The sequence below is a fragment of the Procambarus clarkii genome, chromosome 40, assembly GCF_040958095.1.
Source record: "Procambarus clarkii isolate CNS0578487 chromosome 40, FALCON_Pclarkii_2.0, whole genome shotgun sequence".
In the NCBI taxonomy this organism is placed as follows: Eukaryota; Metazoa; Arthropoda; class Malacostraca; order Decapoda; family Cambaridae; genus Procambarus; species Procambarus clarkii.
In genome coordinates this window covers 37687822-37700529 of record NC_091189.1, presented here as the reverse complement: position 1 = coordinate 37700529, position 12708 = coordinate 37687822, and the positions used below count along the sequence as shown (strand labels likewise).

At 42.1% G+C, this 12708-nt stretch overlaps 1 protein-coding gene across 1 annotated transcript in view; it reads right to left on the bottom strand.

Annotated features, from left to right (window-relative positions):
* LOC123758032 (uncharacterized) overlaps positions 1-11713 on the bottom strand; it is a 38034-nt gene extending 26321 nt beyond the window's left edge. Inside the window, exon 1 of the mRNA XM_045742204.2 lies at positions 11517-11713. The gene's annotated coding sequence lies outside the window, so the exon portion shown is untranslated. The remainder of the gene's footprint in view (positions 1-11516) is intronic.
* Positions 11714-12708: the final 995 nt, after the last annotated feature.

Here is a 12708-nt window from a genome sequence, read left to right as displayed (position 1 = left end):
CTGACAACATAACACATCACTGACATCATAACACATCACTGACATCATAACACATCACTGACATCATAACACATCACTGACAACATAACACATCACTGACATCATAACACATCACTGACATCATAACACATCACTGACAACCTAACACATCACTGACATCATAACACATCACTGACATCATAACACATCACTGACATCATAACACATCACTGACAACATAACACATCACTGACATCATAACACATCACTGACATCATAACACATCACTGACATCATAACACATCACTGACATCATAACACATCACTGACATCATAACACATCACTGACAACATAACACATCACTGACATCATAACACATCACTGACATCATAACACATCACTGACATCATAACTACATAACACATCACTGACATCATGACAACATAGCACATCACTGACATGTTGACCAATCCACACACTAGAAAGTGAAGGGACGACGAAGTTTCAGTCCGTCCTGGACCATTCTCAAGTCGATTGTGAGAATGGACAATCGACTTGAGAAGGGTCCAGGACGGACCGAAACGTCGTCGTCCCTTCGTTTTCAAGTGTGTGGATTTGTCAACATACTTCAACCACGTTATTGTGACTCATCGCCTGCACATCACCGACATCACAACACATCACTGAAATAACACATCACTGGCACCACAACACATGTCGGAAAATTGACATCATTTACTAACTTTAAATACAATATACAGTTAACAATGCTGCTGTTTTGTTCCCCCTCCCCAAAAAAAAAACAATCATAGAAAACATGGCTCCAGTAGAATTTTCTTTGGCAGAAAACAGAGAATCATTGCCATGTAGCCATTAAACTCACTAGCCAATAATATTGTGAATTCCTCTTAAAACACCAGTCTAGCATTAGAATCGATAAAAAAGTATTCTCTATGACGGGATCTAATATAATTACCAGCAAACTAAAGTCTACCTCCCATTGTCAATAAAAAGCAGTATTAAAACCGGAGAGAGAGAGAGAGAGAGAGAGGCCTCTCATGTGCCGGGTTAGAGGGGGCCGCCATTAATTTTAACGTAAACAAGTCTCGCTGGAGCAAGAATGAAGCTCCACAGTTATTGTTCCCTCTAGACGTAGTGTTACGGGGCCAAAAACGTCCCGTCATCAGCACGATCTTCGTCAACAACAAGGGAAGTGTTCTGTACCCGATTCCAGTTCTATCTTGCTATTTCTGGCCAGTAATGCTTCAATAGTCTTCCCCCAGACATACAGTTCAGATTAAATGCTGGTTACAGAGATCGAGAAATGTTCGTTGACTTCATGCTCCACAAGGAAGATGAATGCAACGTGCCATTTACTGAGTTTGAGTTATTTTCGGCCCTAAACAAAGGTAAAGCCACATCCCCCGGTGAAGATGGTATCACTTATGACATATTGCGTCTGCTCCCTTTAGTACCAGGGAATCCCCTGCTTGAGCTGTATAATATGAGCTATGTTACTGGGGAACTTCCTATCTCTTGGACCAACAGTATAATCATTCCAGTTCCCAAGCCAAATCAAGAGAATGCTTTCCGCCCAATTTCCCTTACTAGCTGCATTTGCAAAACATTCGAGAGAATGGTCCTAAACCGTCTCCTCCATAGAATAAGAACCATGCTATCCCCCCAGATATATGGCTTCATGCATGGAAGGAGTGTGCATCATTGCATCACCACCTTTCTTACCCTGCACACAGAAAAGTCATATACCACATTCCTAGATCTCAAGTCTGCCTTTGATATTGCAAATCGACATGTTATCTTGAGTGAGCTTGCAAGAATGAATATTGGTGGTCGGCTTCTTTGTTGGATCAGGGGTTACTTATCCAACAGGAAGTCATCTGTATTTTTCCAGGGGCATAGGAGTGTAACAAGAGACTTGTAACTAGGTATCCCGCAGGGTGGTGTCCTCAGTCCTACCTTATTTAATATCTTAATAAACACGCTGTTTAACTCTGTACCGAGCAAACCCAACGTCCACATCATTAGCTATGCTGATGATATAATGATACACACCACTGGGTATGCTAACACGCAGAACACTCTTAACTCTGTATTAGACTCATGTCAGGACCTAGGTATAATTATCTCAGCAGAGAAAACAAAGATGCACAATCGGCGCCCACCCAGGCAGGGAGGAGCTGTTCGCAAGATGCAACTGTCTGATGGCTCCCAGCTTGACTATGTAAACAGAGTCAAATACCTTGGCCTTGAGGTGCCACTGTAGGGTCCTGTTGTATTCAGACTCTGTCGTCAGTATAAAGAGAGGCTCCGAGCTCTCAAGGCTGTTGCAGGTCATCACTCAAGCTATGGTGATAGCAGGGGCCTCGTAGCCTGGTGGATAGCGCGCAGGACTCGTAATTCTGTGGCGCGGGTTCGATTCCCGCACGAGGCAGAAACAAATGGGCAAAGTTTCTTTCATCCTGAATGCCCCTGTTACCTAGCAGTAAATAGGTACCTGGGAGTTAGTCAGCTGTCACGGGCTGCTTCCTGGGGGTGGAGGCCTGGTCGAGGACCGGGCCGCGGGGACACTAAAAAAAAAAAAAAAAAGCCCCGAAATCATCTCAAGAGAACCTCAAGATATGGTGCCAATATCAGAATTGTCAAAATGATGTACCTTGATCTTTAGTGGATTATGCTGCACCTCTGCTTGTTTTGATGCCTGAAAGAAAGCTTGGAGGGCTTGAAAAATTGCAGAACGAAGCCTTGAGGATAATCCTTGGGTGCCCTCGTACCACAAAGATACTTAATATGAGAAAGGAACTTAATATTCCGAGCGTTGTTGATCGTGTTACTAAAATTAACTGTCAAATTGGTAAAAAAATGCTTAGGCTAACTCATCCTAGTCCTTGCACAGAAGCCCTCCAGAATTTCTTTATTGAAGATCAGCATTGTTCCAAATGAATAACTAAAACTGGAACTCAACTCAGAATGTATGGGGTTCATGATTTGTACCAAGAGAAACAACAACGGCACTTTCCTGCACCGTGGGAGGTTACACCCTTTCCAGTTTTAATCCCTCCCTTTACACCCAAGAAGCAAATTAGAGATCAGCTCAAGGTTCGTCTTGAGGCAAAGCTCAACGCCTTAAGACATATTGATGCTCTGTCCACAGAGCATTCTCTCTCTCAAACCATATACACTGATGGTTCCCTACACCGCACCACGGGTGCAGCTGGAAGTTCAGTTGTCCTGACAATGGGCGATGGCTTATACTTTGAGTGGGGAGTCCGTATAAACAACTGGGCCTCTACCCTTCAGACCGAACTATTTGCCTTGCTCCTTGCACTGTAATGTGTACAAGTCTCCAAACTTGATACATTAATTGTAAGTGACTCCTTATCATCCTTAAATGCTCTCAACTCTTTAAGACATAACTGTAACATGCTCGTGTCCGAAGCTAGACACAAATACAACAAAATTATTAATGATGGTAACAGAGTCCATTTCATGTGGTCTCCATCTCATGTTGGCCTCCGAATGCATGATAGAGCTGATAAGTTAGCCAAAGAATCTGCCTTTAAAGGAGCCGTTGAGTGTAACCTTGGATTGTCAATGAGCAATCTGAGAGCAGCAGTACACCGAGAACTTCAACAAGATCTTGTTGATCTGAGGCAAAGTGAAATTGACACCAGTAATTCCATCTATCATCATACTATCATGCAGGAGGAGCCACACATCTATGGATCGTCCAATAAAATCAGCAGCTTAGACTCGGTTACAAGTATCTTTGAGAATTCTCATTATCTGCCGATGTAGACCTGACCAAATGTAAACTGTGTCAACAAAATTATTCGCACACCCTCCGTCACTATGTGATGGAGTGCGAAAAGATACGTGAATTTAGAGACAATTCTATAACCAATGTTCCTACGATGTGTAAATATTTCATTCAAAATGATCTGCTACCAGAAATTTTAGGCAAATATCCCCAGTTTGCTAACTGTGTAGGTAGTAACTGAGTGATTGTAACCTATCCACCGCTGCCCACTGGATGGGGGGCGGTGTGCAGGACAAACATATCAATTGTGACACTAGCTCTCCACATATGTCAGCTGCTTAATTTAGAAACTGTACTTGTGGTCGATCTCGAACCCGTTGTTGATGTGACGACTTATACTGAATTTTGTAACTAGCTCATCAAGATTGTAACTTGCTTAGCTAAATGAATTGTGGGGTTCAGTCCCTGAGCCCATTATGTGCCTCTGTAACCCTTTCCACTACCGCCCACAAGATGGGTATGAGGTGCATAATAAATGAACTAAACTAAAAAAATATATAGCAAGTAACACGTGATGACGCTAGCCTCACCCACGACAAGTATCGGTCTGCGTGTTCATCCGTGGTCATATCTGGCTGGCCAGGCCATAGCCAACCATACATATAAGCTGTATTTGTTTAATTAAGTTAATAATCATTTGTAGTCTTAACACCTCGTAACATTGTAGTGAATATCTATCAATCGATAATTTTGATTGATAGACAATATAAGTTAATAATCCCCCCCCCCCCCCCAGCTGGTGTAGGAAACGATTTGTGGGAATAAACTCATACAGTCCACTTTAAACATACAGTCAGAAGAAATAAACCACTACTAAAATTAATATATTTTAAACAAATCAATAAATCCCAAGAGTCAGTTTTCCCCACAACACATAACTGACTTCATAACTCATCACTGACATAATAGCACATCACTGACATCATAACACATCACTAACATCACAACACTTCACTAACACCATAACACATTACTGACATTACACATCACTGACAACACATCACTAACATCCTGGTTGCTAATCAGTAGATAACAAAGCACCTTTCCTGATGTAGTCGAGTAGTTGGTAGAGAGAAGTAGGATGAGGAAGTGTGTGTAGCACCTAGGTGTGGCTTCTCGCCTAGAAGCACTCATACTGATGTGCATGCCAGGATGAGCGTCAGCTCTTAAGACCCGCCTTTCAAGCCATTAGCAGTTAAATGCAATAAATCTGGTATCTCGTTTTCTTAAAATATTTATATTACAATTGTGGATTTACCGTGTTTTAATCACTCCTTTATTTAACACATAATAGATATTTAACATTTTATTTGAGATTTATTTTTAGTTTCCATCTAGTCTCCTTATTCTGATGTTCTTAAAATATTTTACCCTCTAGAGTTTTAATATCGTTATCATGTCTCCATTGCACTTTTAATTTAATGTGGTTAGGTTCATTTCCTTCAATGTTACCTCCGAGTTCAGTCCTCTCAGACCTTGATCAATTTCTGTTTCATAATTAAAAACAAAATCTAGTATTTTGTGCATTTCTGTTGTGGATTCCGTGGCAAAGCTTCATACACAAGAGTGTTCTCACCTAGTTGTGTTTGCGGGGGTTGAGCTCTGGCTCTTTGGTCCCGCCTCTCAACTGTCAATCATCTGGTGTACAGATTCCTGAGCCTACTGGGCTCTATCATATCTACATTTGAAACTGCGTATGGAGTCAGCTAGTGCATTCCACCTGTTAACTACTCTGAAAAAATCTTTCTAATGTCTCTGTGGCTCATCTGGGTATTAAGTTTCCACCTGTGTCCGCTTGTTCGTGTTCCACCCGTGCTAAAAAGTTTGTCTTTGTCCACCTTGTCAACTCCCCTGAGAATTTTGTAGGTGGTTATCATGTCTCCCCTTACTCTTCTGTCTTCCAGGGACGTGAGTTTCAGTTCCTTTAGCCTTTCCTAGTAGCTCATTCCTCTCAGTTCCGGAACGAGTCTGGTGGCATACCGCTGAATCTTCTCTAACTTTGTCTTGTGTTTGACTAAGTATGGACTCCAAGCTGGAGCTGCATACTCCAGGATTGGTCTGGCATAAGTGCAAGCCGAGTTGGTAGCGATACTGGTAGCACTCGAAATTGACAACACTGAAGTAGACAGCTTAATTATTTCTGACTCCCTTTCCTCACTACGAGCAATAAACAGTTTGCAATCAAGTAATAACGTGCTTGTCTTGGAAGCTTGACGTAGATATATAAGAATAATTAGCAAGAGGGTAAATATAAAAATGTTGTGGATTCCTTCTCACATTGGCATGCAGGAACATGACAAAGTTGACGCCCTTGCTAAGGCTGCAGTAAATAAAGACAGTATTGAACGGAATCTTGAGTTATCAAATAGGTCCCTTAAAAGTGTCATTAGACGAGAACTCCAGGCCATCCAGGAGTTGAAGAAAGTAGAACTGTGCAAACTGGAACTAGCAGGTCCATTGTTCATCACAATGAAATGTGTGAAGTAAAACATGTGTATGGGGCAAGTAACAAAGTCAGTAGACTAACAGATGTTGTCACAGCTCGTATAAGACTTGGCTACAAGTATCTCTGGCAGTTCGGCTTGTATAGGGATCTAGATGAAGTAAAGTGTAAAGTGTGTGGACAAAGACAGGGACACACACTCGAACACTATATCTTGGATTGTAATAAAATTGAGCCATTTAGAGATAAATCTAAGCTCACTCTGTATGATATGGCAACCTATCTTATTACCATGGATAAATTACCTGAAATCCTTGCACTGTATCCACATTTCGCTTCCAGTAGATGAACGACATATGAGATTCAGAAACAAGTAGTGTATTGTGAAGACTAATAATAAACAGAAGCTCCCCTATGACTCTGTAATATCCCCATTGGTCAAACTATTATGTATTAGCGATAAGACCTACCATTAATGTATGATGACTTACTGTAAATATGTAGCTCTTGTAATAGCACTTTCTCTGTAACTAGCTGACATTGTAACTATAAGGTGTGAAGGATAGATGAAATTGTTTATGTAATAATCTAAGATGAGGTCTGATAAAGACCTTTTGTGCCCTCTGTAATGCTTTTGCGCTACCGCTCACAGGATGAGTATGGGGTGCACAGTAAACTAGCCGCCTTCGGCGGCAACAATCAAAATAATTGGTATACAGGGTCCTGAACGATTCCTTACACAAGTTTCTAAAGGCAGTTCTTATGTTGGCCAGTCTAGCATATGCCGCTGATGATATCCTTTTGATGTGGGCCTCTGGAGACAGGTTCGGTGTGATATCAACCCCCAGGTCTTTCTCTCTATTTGACTCTTGCAGGATTTCACCTCCTAGATGGTACTTTGTGTTCAGCCTCCTGCTCCCTTCGCCTAATTTCATTACTTTACACTTTTCTGAGTTAAACTTTAGTAGCTATTTTCTAGACCATTCCTCCAGTTTGTCCAGGTCGTCCTGTAGTCTCTGTCTATCATCATCATCTGTCTTGCTTCTTCTCATAATTTTTGCATCAACAGCAAATGTTGATAGGAATGAGTTTATAACCTCTGGAAGATTGTTTACATATATTAGAAACAGGATGGGTCCAAGTACAGAGCCCTATGGGACTCCGCTGGTGACATCTCGCCACTCTGATATCTCCTTCCTTCACAGTTACGTGCTGTTTCCTGTTGCTTAGATACTCCCTTATCCACTGGAGCACCTTACCTTTTACTCCTGCCTGTTGCTCCAACTTTCGTAACAGCCTTTTATGGGGTACTGTGTCAAACGCTTTCTGACAGTACAAGAAAATGTAGTCTGTCCACCCTTCTCTTTGTTGCCTAATTTTTGTTGCTTGGCCAAAGAACTCTATTTACCCTGAGAGGCACGATTTACCATCTCTGAACCCATGCTGGTGGTGCGTTACAAAGTTATTTCCCTCCAGATGCTCTACGAGCCTTTTCCTCACGATCTTCTCCATCACCTTGCATGGTATACAAGTTAGGGAAACCGGCCTGTAGTTCAGTGCCTCTTGCCTGTCATCCTTTTTTGTATATTGGGACTACATTAGCTGTCCAACTTTCCGGTAGGTTTCCTGTTACCAGTGACCTGTTATACACCATAGAGTGTGGCATGCTTAGTGCATCTGCACCTTCTTTTAGTATCCACGGTGAGATTCCGTCAGACCCAACAGCCTTTGACACAATTTAGCTCCAGCAGACACCTTTTGACCTCATCACTGGTGAGGTCAAAATCCTCCAAGGTTGCTTGGTTTGCCTCCTCCTCATTTAGTGCAGGGGCTTCTCCTTGTTCTATTGTGAAGATCTCCTGGAATCTCTTGTTGAGTTCTTCACACACCTCCTTGCCATTCTCTGTGTATCAATTCTCCCCTTTTCTCAGTTTCATCACTTGTTCCTTCACTGATGTTTTCCTCCTGATATGGCTGTGGAGCAGCTTTGGTTGGGTCTTTGCTTTACTCGCGATGTCATTTTCATACTGTCTCTCTGCTTCTCTCCTCACTCTGAGGTACTCATTTCTTTCCCTCTGGTATCTTTCCATGCTCTCTGGTGTTCTGTTCCTGTACTTTCTCCATGTTCTTTTACTCAATTGCTTCGCTACCTTACATTCCTGATTGAACCATGGATTCTTCTGTTGGTTTTCTCTTTTCTCCTTTTGGACCGGGATAAACCTGTCTGCAGCTTCCTGGCATGTCTGGGTTACATAGTCCATCATATCCTGTACATTCTTCTCTCTGAGTTCTGTTTCCCATGGTATTCCCCTGAGGAAGTTCATCGTCATATTTTCCTCTTCGGTAATTCTGTCTTTTCCCTTCCGATCCCATCCTTGGATAGGTTATCCCTACCTCCTCCAGATACTTAAATGTCAATACACTATGGTCACTCATTCCTATGGGGGCTTCAAATGTGACTTCCCTTATTTCTGACTCCTTCAAGGTGAATATCAGACCGAGTCTAGCTGGTTCATCATTGCCTCTCACTCTTGTGGGTTCCTTGACATGCTGGCTCAGAAAGTTCCTTGTTGCCACTTCCAAGAATTTAGCTCGCCACGTATCTGCACCACCATGTGGGTCCCCATTCTCCCAGTCTATCTTTCCATGGTTGAAATCGCCCATGATGAAGAATCTGGAGCCATTCCTGCAGGCAACTGAAGCTGCTTTCTCTATTATATTAATGGTTGCCATGCTGTTCCTATCAAACTCCTATCTGGGTTTTCTGTCATTTAGGGGAGGGTTGTAAATGACTGCCACTATTATCTTAGGTCCACCCATTGTTATAGTTCTGTTATGAAATCTCTGAATCCGTCACAGCCCGGAATTTCCATCTCATCAAAGCTCCAGTCCTTCCTTATCAGCAGGGCCACTCCTCCACCTCCTCTCCCTTCCCTCCCTTCCCTCTCTTTCCTTACTATATGTCCTTTGGAAACACAGCGTCTGTTATGACTCCTGACAATTTTGTTTCCGTGAATCCTATTACACCTGGGTTTTCTTCTAGCACCCTTTCCGCCAGTTCATTTGCTTTATTGGCAATCCCATCGATGTTTGAGTAGATTACCTTGAAGCTCACTTTCCTATATCCATTTTGACCGTTCCCTCCCTACAAGTGTAGAAAGTTGTTCCATGGGAATTTCTACTTGGGTTGGCTCCTTCTTCTGTAGGGAAGTTGCCACGGGTTCAGGGGGAGGTGGAGAATAGGGGGCTTAAGTCTTGCCCAGGCCTGCTGGGACAGGAAGAAGTCCTGAGAGTGGGGGCAAGGAGTGCTTGGGGTTGGGGGGCAGGGATTGCTTGGGGAGAGGGCACGCTCTCCTGTGGTGTAGTTAACAGGGGTTTGGGGGGAGGTGGGTTGGGGGATGGAGGGCCTAGGTCTTGCCTGGGCCTGCTTGTGGCAGGAAGACCACCAGGGGATGGGAAGGGAGGGGATACTCGGGGTAAGAGGGAAGGGAGGATTTAGGTGATATGGTGGGCATTGAGTAGGGACAAGGAGGGATTTGAGCTGGGGATGGAGGGGGTCCCTATGAGGTGTTGGGCTGGGGTGTTGCATTCCCTTCTGGGGTTCCTGAATTGCTGGATTAGGGTTCCCTATTCCCCTCTGGGAGTGCTGGGATGGAGGCAGATCCCTGGCTCCCTTCCCTCTCCCTGCATCTTTTCCTTGCATCTGCAGCCCTTATTATCTCGTCCCTGGTCATGTCCCTCTGAAGGAATACCTCTCAGTAATTCCTTGCATTTTTCAGTTTGCTCTTCTTTACTAGTATGTCCTCTTTGGTGGCCTCGTCCCTGAATACTACCTTTTTCTATCTCTATCTATCGATTGAATACTATCAATCTCTTTTTGTCTTTCTTGTACTGACCAATCCGGAAAAACTGTTCTATGTCTCGTTCAGCCCCTTCCATTTCTATGGATGAGGCTATGGATGATTCCTATGGATCCCAGTGTATGAAGCTTCATACACAAGAATGCATATTAGGCTTCATACACAAGAGTGTTTATTCTGAATCCAAACGGTTCAGGAGGGTTTAGTCTGATGGTGGGGACTGAACACTGGACCTCTAGACTCTGACACGACTATGTGTGTATTTACTATTTGTGTCTGCAGAATCGAGCTTTAGCTCTTGGGCTATAATACTTTCTAACCAATGTATGATTACTCTAATGTTTATTATATATATTTCTCTAAGATACACATCCTCAGAAGGCAATCGTCTAATTCCCAGGTTACTATTTACTGCTAGGTGAACAGGCGTATCAAGTGGAAGAAACTCTGCCTATTTGTTTTTGCCTCGGCTGGGAATCAAACCCGGGTCCTTAGGCCCACGACCCCCGAGCACTGTCCACTCACCCGCTAGGGCCCTGTGTGTGTGTGTGTGTGTGTGTGTGTGTGTGTGTGTGTGTGTGTGTGTGTGTGTGTGTGTGTGTGTGTGTGTGTGTGTGTGTGTGTGCGCGTGCGTGCGGGGGGGGGGGGGGGCATGTAAACACACATACTCACTACATATGAATGCTGAACAAAACATGTAGGGGACTATTAAATAAAATAATCCCTACCCATTACGAGCTAAAATGACGCTTCAATTGGCCAGGATTCATTAAGGATTTACCCAACCTCCTACGAAACCTTTACATCTTTCTTTAATTATGATGGCTTTGTTTACATATTGTAAACGGTTTACGAACTCCAAATCTCACGAACCAGGGTTACCATTGTTACAAACAAGTTCGTAGTGCTTCATAACTCGTCAGCTATTTACTAAATATCAACAAACCCGCCGTGTTTGAGAAAAAGATGTATGGGTTTCGTAAGTGGTAGCGCATATGTCAAGGCGAATATTGCCCCTAGAAAATAAATTAATGAATTCCATGAGATTAAAGAAATAAGCTTCCATACTCCCGCAAAAATAATACAAATAACTGTAATCCTAATGATCAGATGACAAATATGAAATTACATTGCAAATTTCTGTAGGATTCCAGAGTAATGAAATAGCTATTAATCATGTGGTGTATACCCAGCCATGAGGTTACATGGAATATCAGAGTATAGACCATAGTTTATATTTTATAGCTTAAAAAACCCTGCTGTTTTAGAGTTAAAATTGTATAATCGATTCCTCGACAATAGCCTATAAAACACACTAAACCGATTCTTAATTTAAGTCAATCGATAAATTGGTAAGTCGATAAATCCAAGCGGCATTATAGCAGTGAAACCTACCAAGACGTGGAGGAGTGTGGAGGTGGACCTTCCTGACGTGGCGGCGACGATGTCAACACGTCCTGGTGGGTGAGCTGATAGTCACTAGACCTACACCTGGTCCCACACCTGGTCCCACACAGACCTGCACCTGGACCCACACAGACCTACACCTGGACCCCCACAGACCTACACCTGGTCCCACACAGACACGACTGATAGACGCGTTCCACTTACCGATAGCGTTGCCCTTGACAACTTAGTGATAAAGAATGGTTTATAACGATCTTTGACATGAACGAATATACCAACCAGTGTCAGGTAAAATTTTCAACATGTGAAAGTTCACCATTTTCAGCCTCTGTATATTATTCGTGTCAATTAATAGTTTTCTCAAACTAGTCAGTTTATAAATATATATAAAACATATGAATTAAATAAGAACCGCCTCTATGCTACTTGTTAATCTTATCAGTCTAGTATGACTGTTTATTGTTCCTAAAACTACAGAATTGTTCGTAAACACCATTTTTCATCTTTTAGTGAAAACTGGAGCACAGGTTCATCAGTTAATTATTAGTAATATTATTCCACAACACATTTAGGCCTTCGTGAAACTAATTTGTATTACTTTGATCTAATACTATGTGAAATAAGATTATGTGTTCCCAAGACGAGGAAATAGAAAACGTACATGACATGAAAGAAAACAACAATGAGAGTGTTTTTACACCACAAACAAATTTATTTTTACCTTTATATTACACCTGTAAGGAAACCATAAATTGCAGTATGTTAGGAATGTTTGAAGTTAATATGTGATTATTATAAATAAATGGAGAAATTATTGTATGTTCATTTAAATAAAATATCTGAAAAATATATTTTATAGGGCTGGACCTCTGGCTCATATATCTTTCATAATAATAATTAACAAAGATTGATTAATATTTATCTTTCATTCAATTTATAATTTTCTACTCATCGGTAGAAATAATTAATGTATATAATATTCACCTATTAAATACTGCTTCTCGGGCTTACCTGACATCAACCTCTTGTATGTCTGTACTTTACCTGAATAAACAATTATTTATTTATTATTTATTTATAATTATGTGGACACTGAGGTGTAGCTCTTTATGGAGCCCGTCCTCTCCAGCGTCCACAACGTCACTAAGCTGATGTACTAAGTTGCCCTTATGCTCCGCCC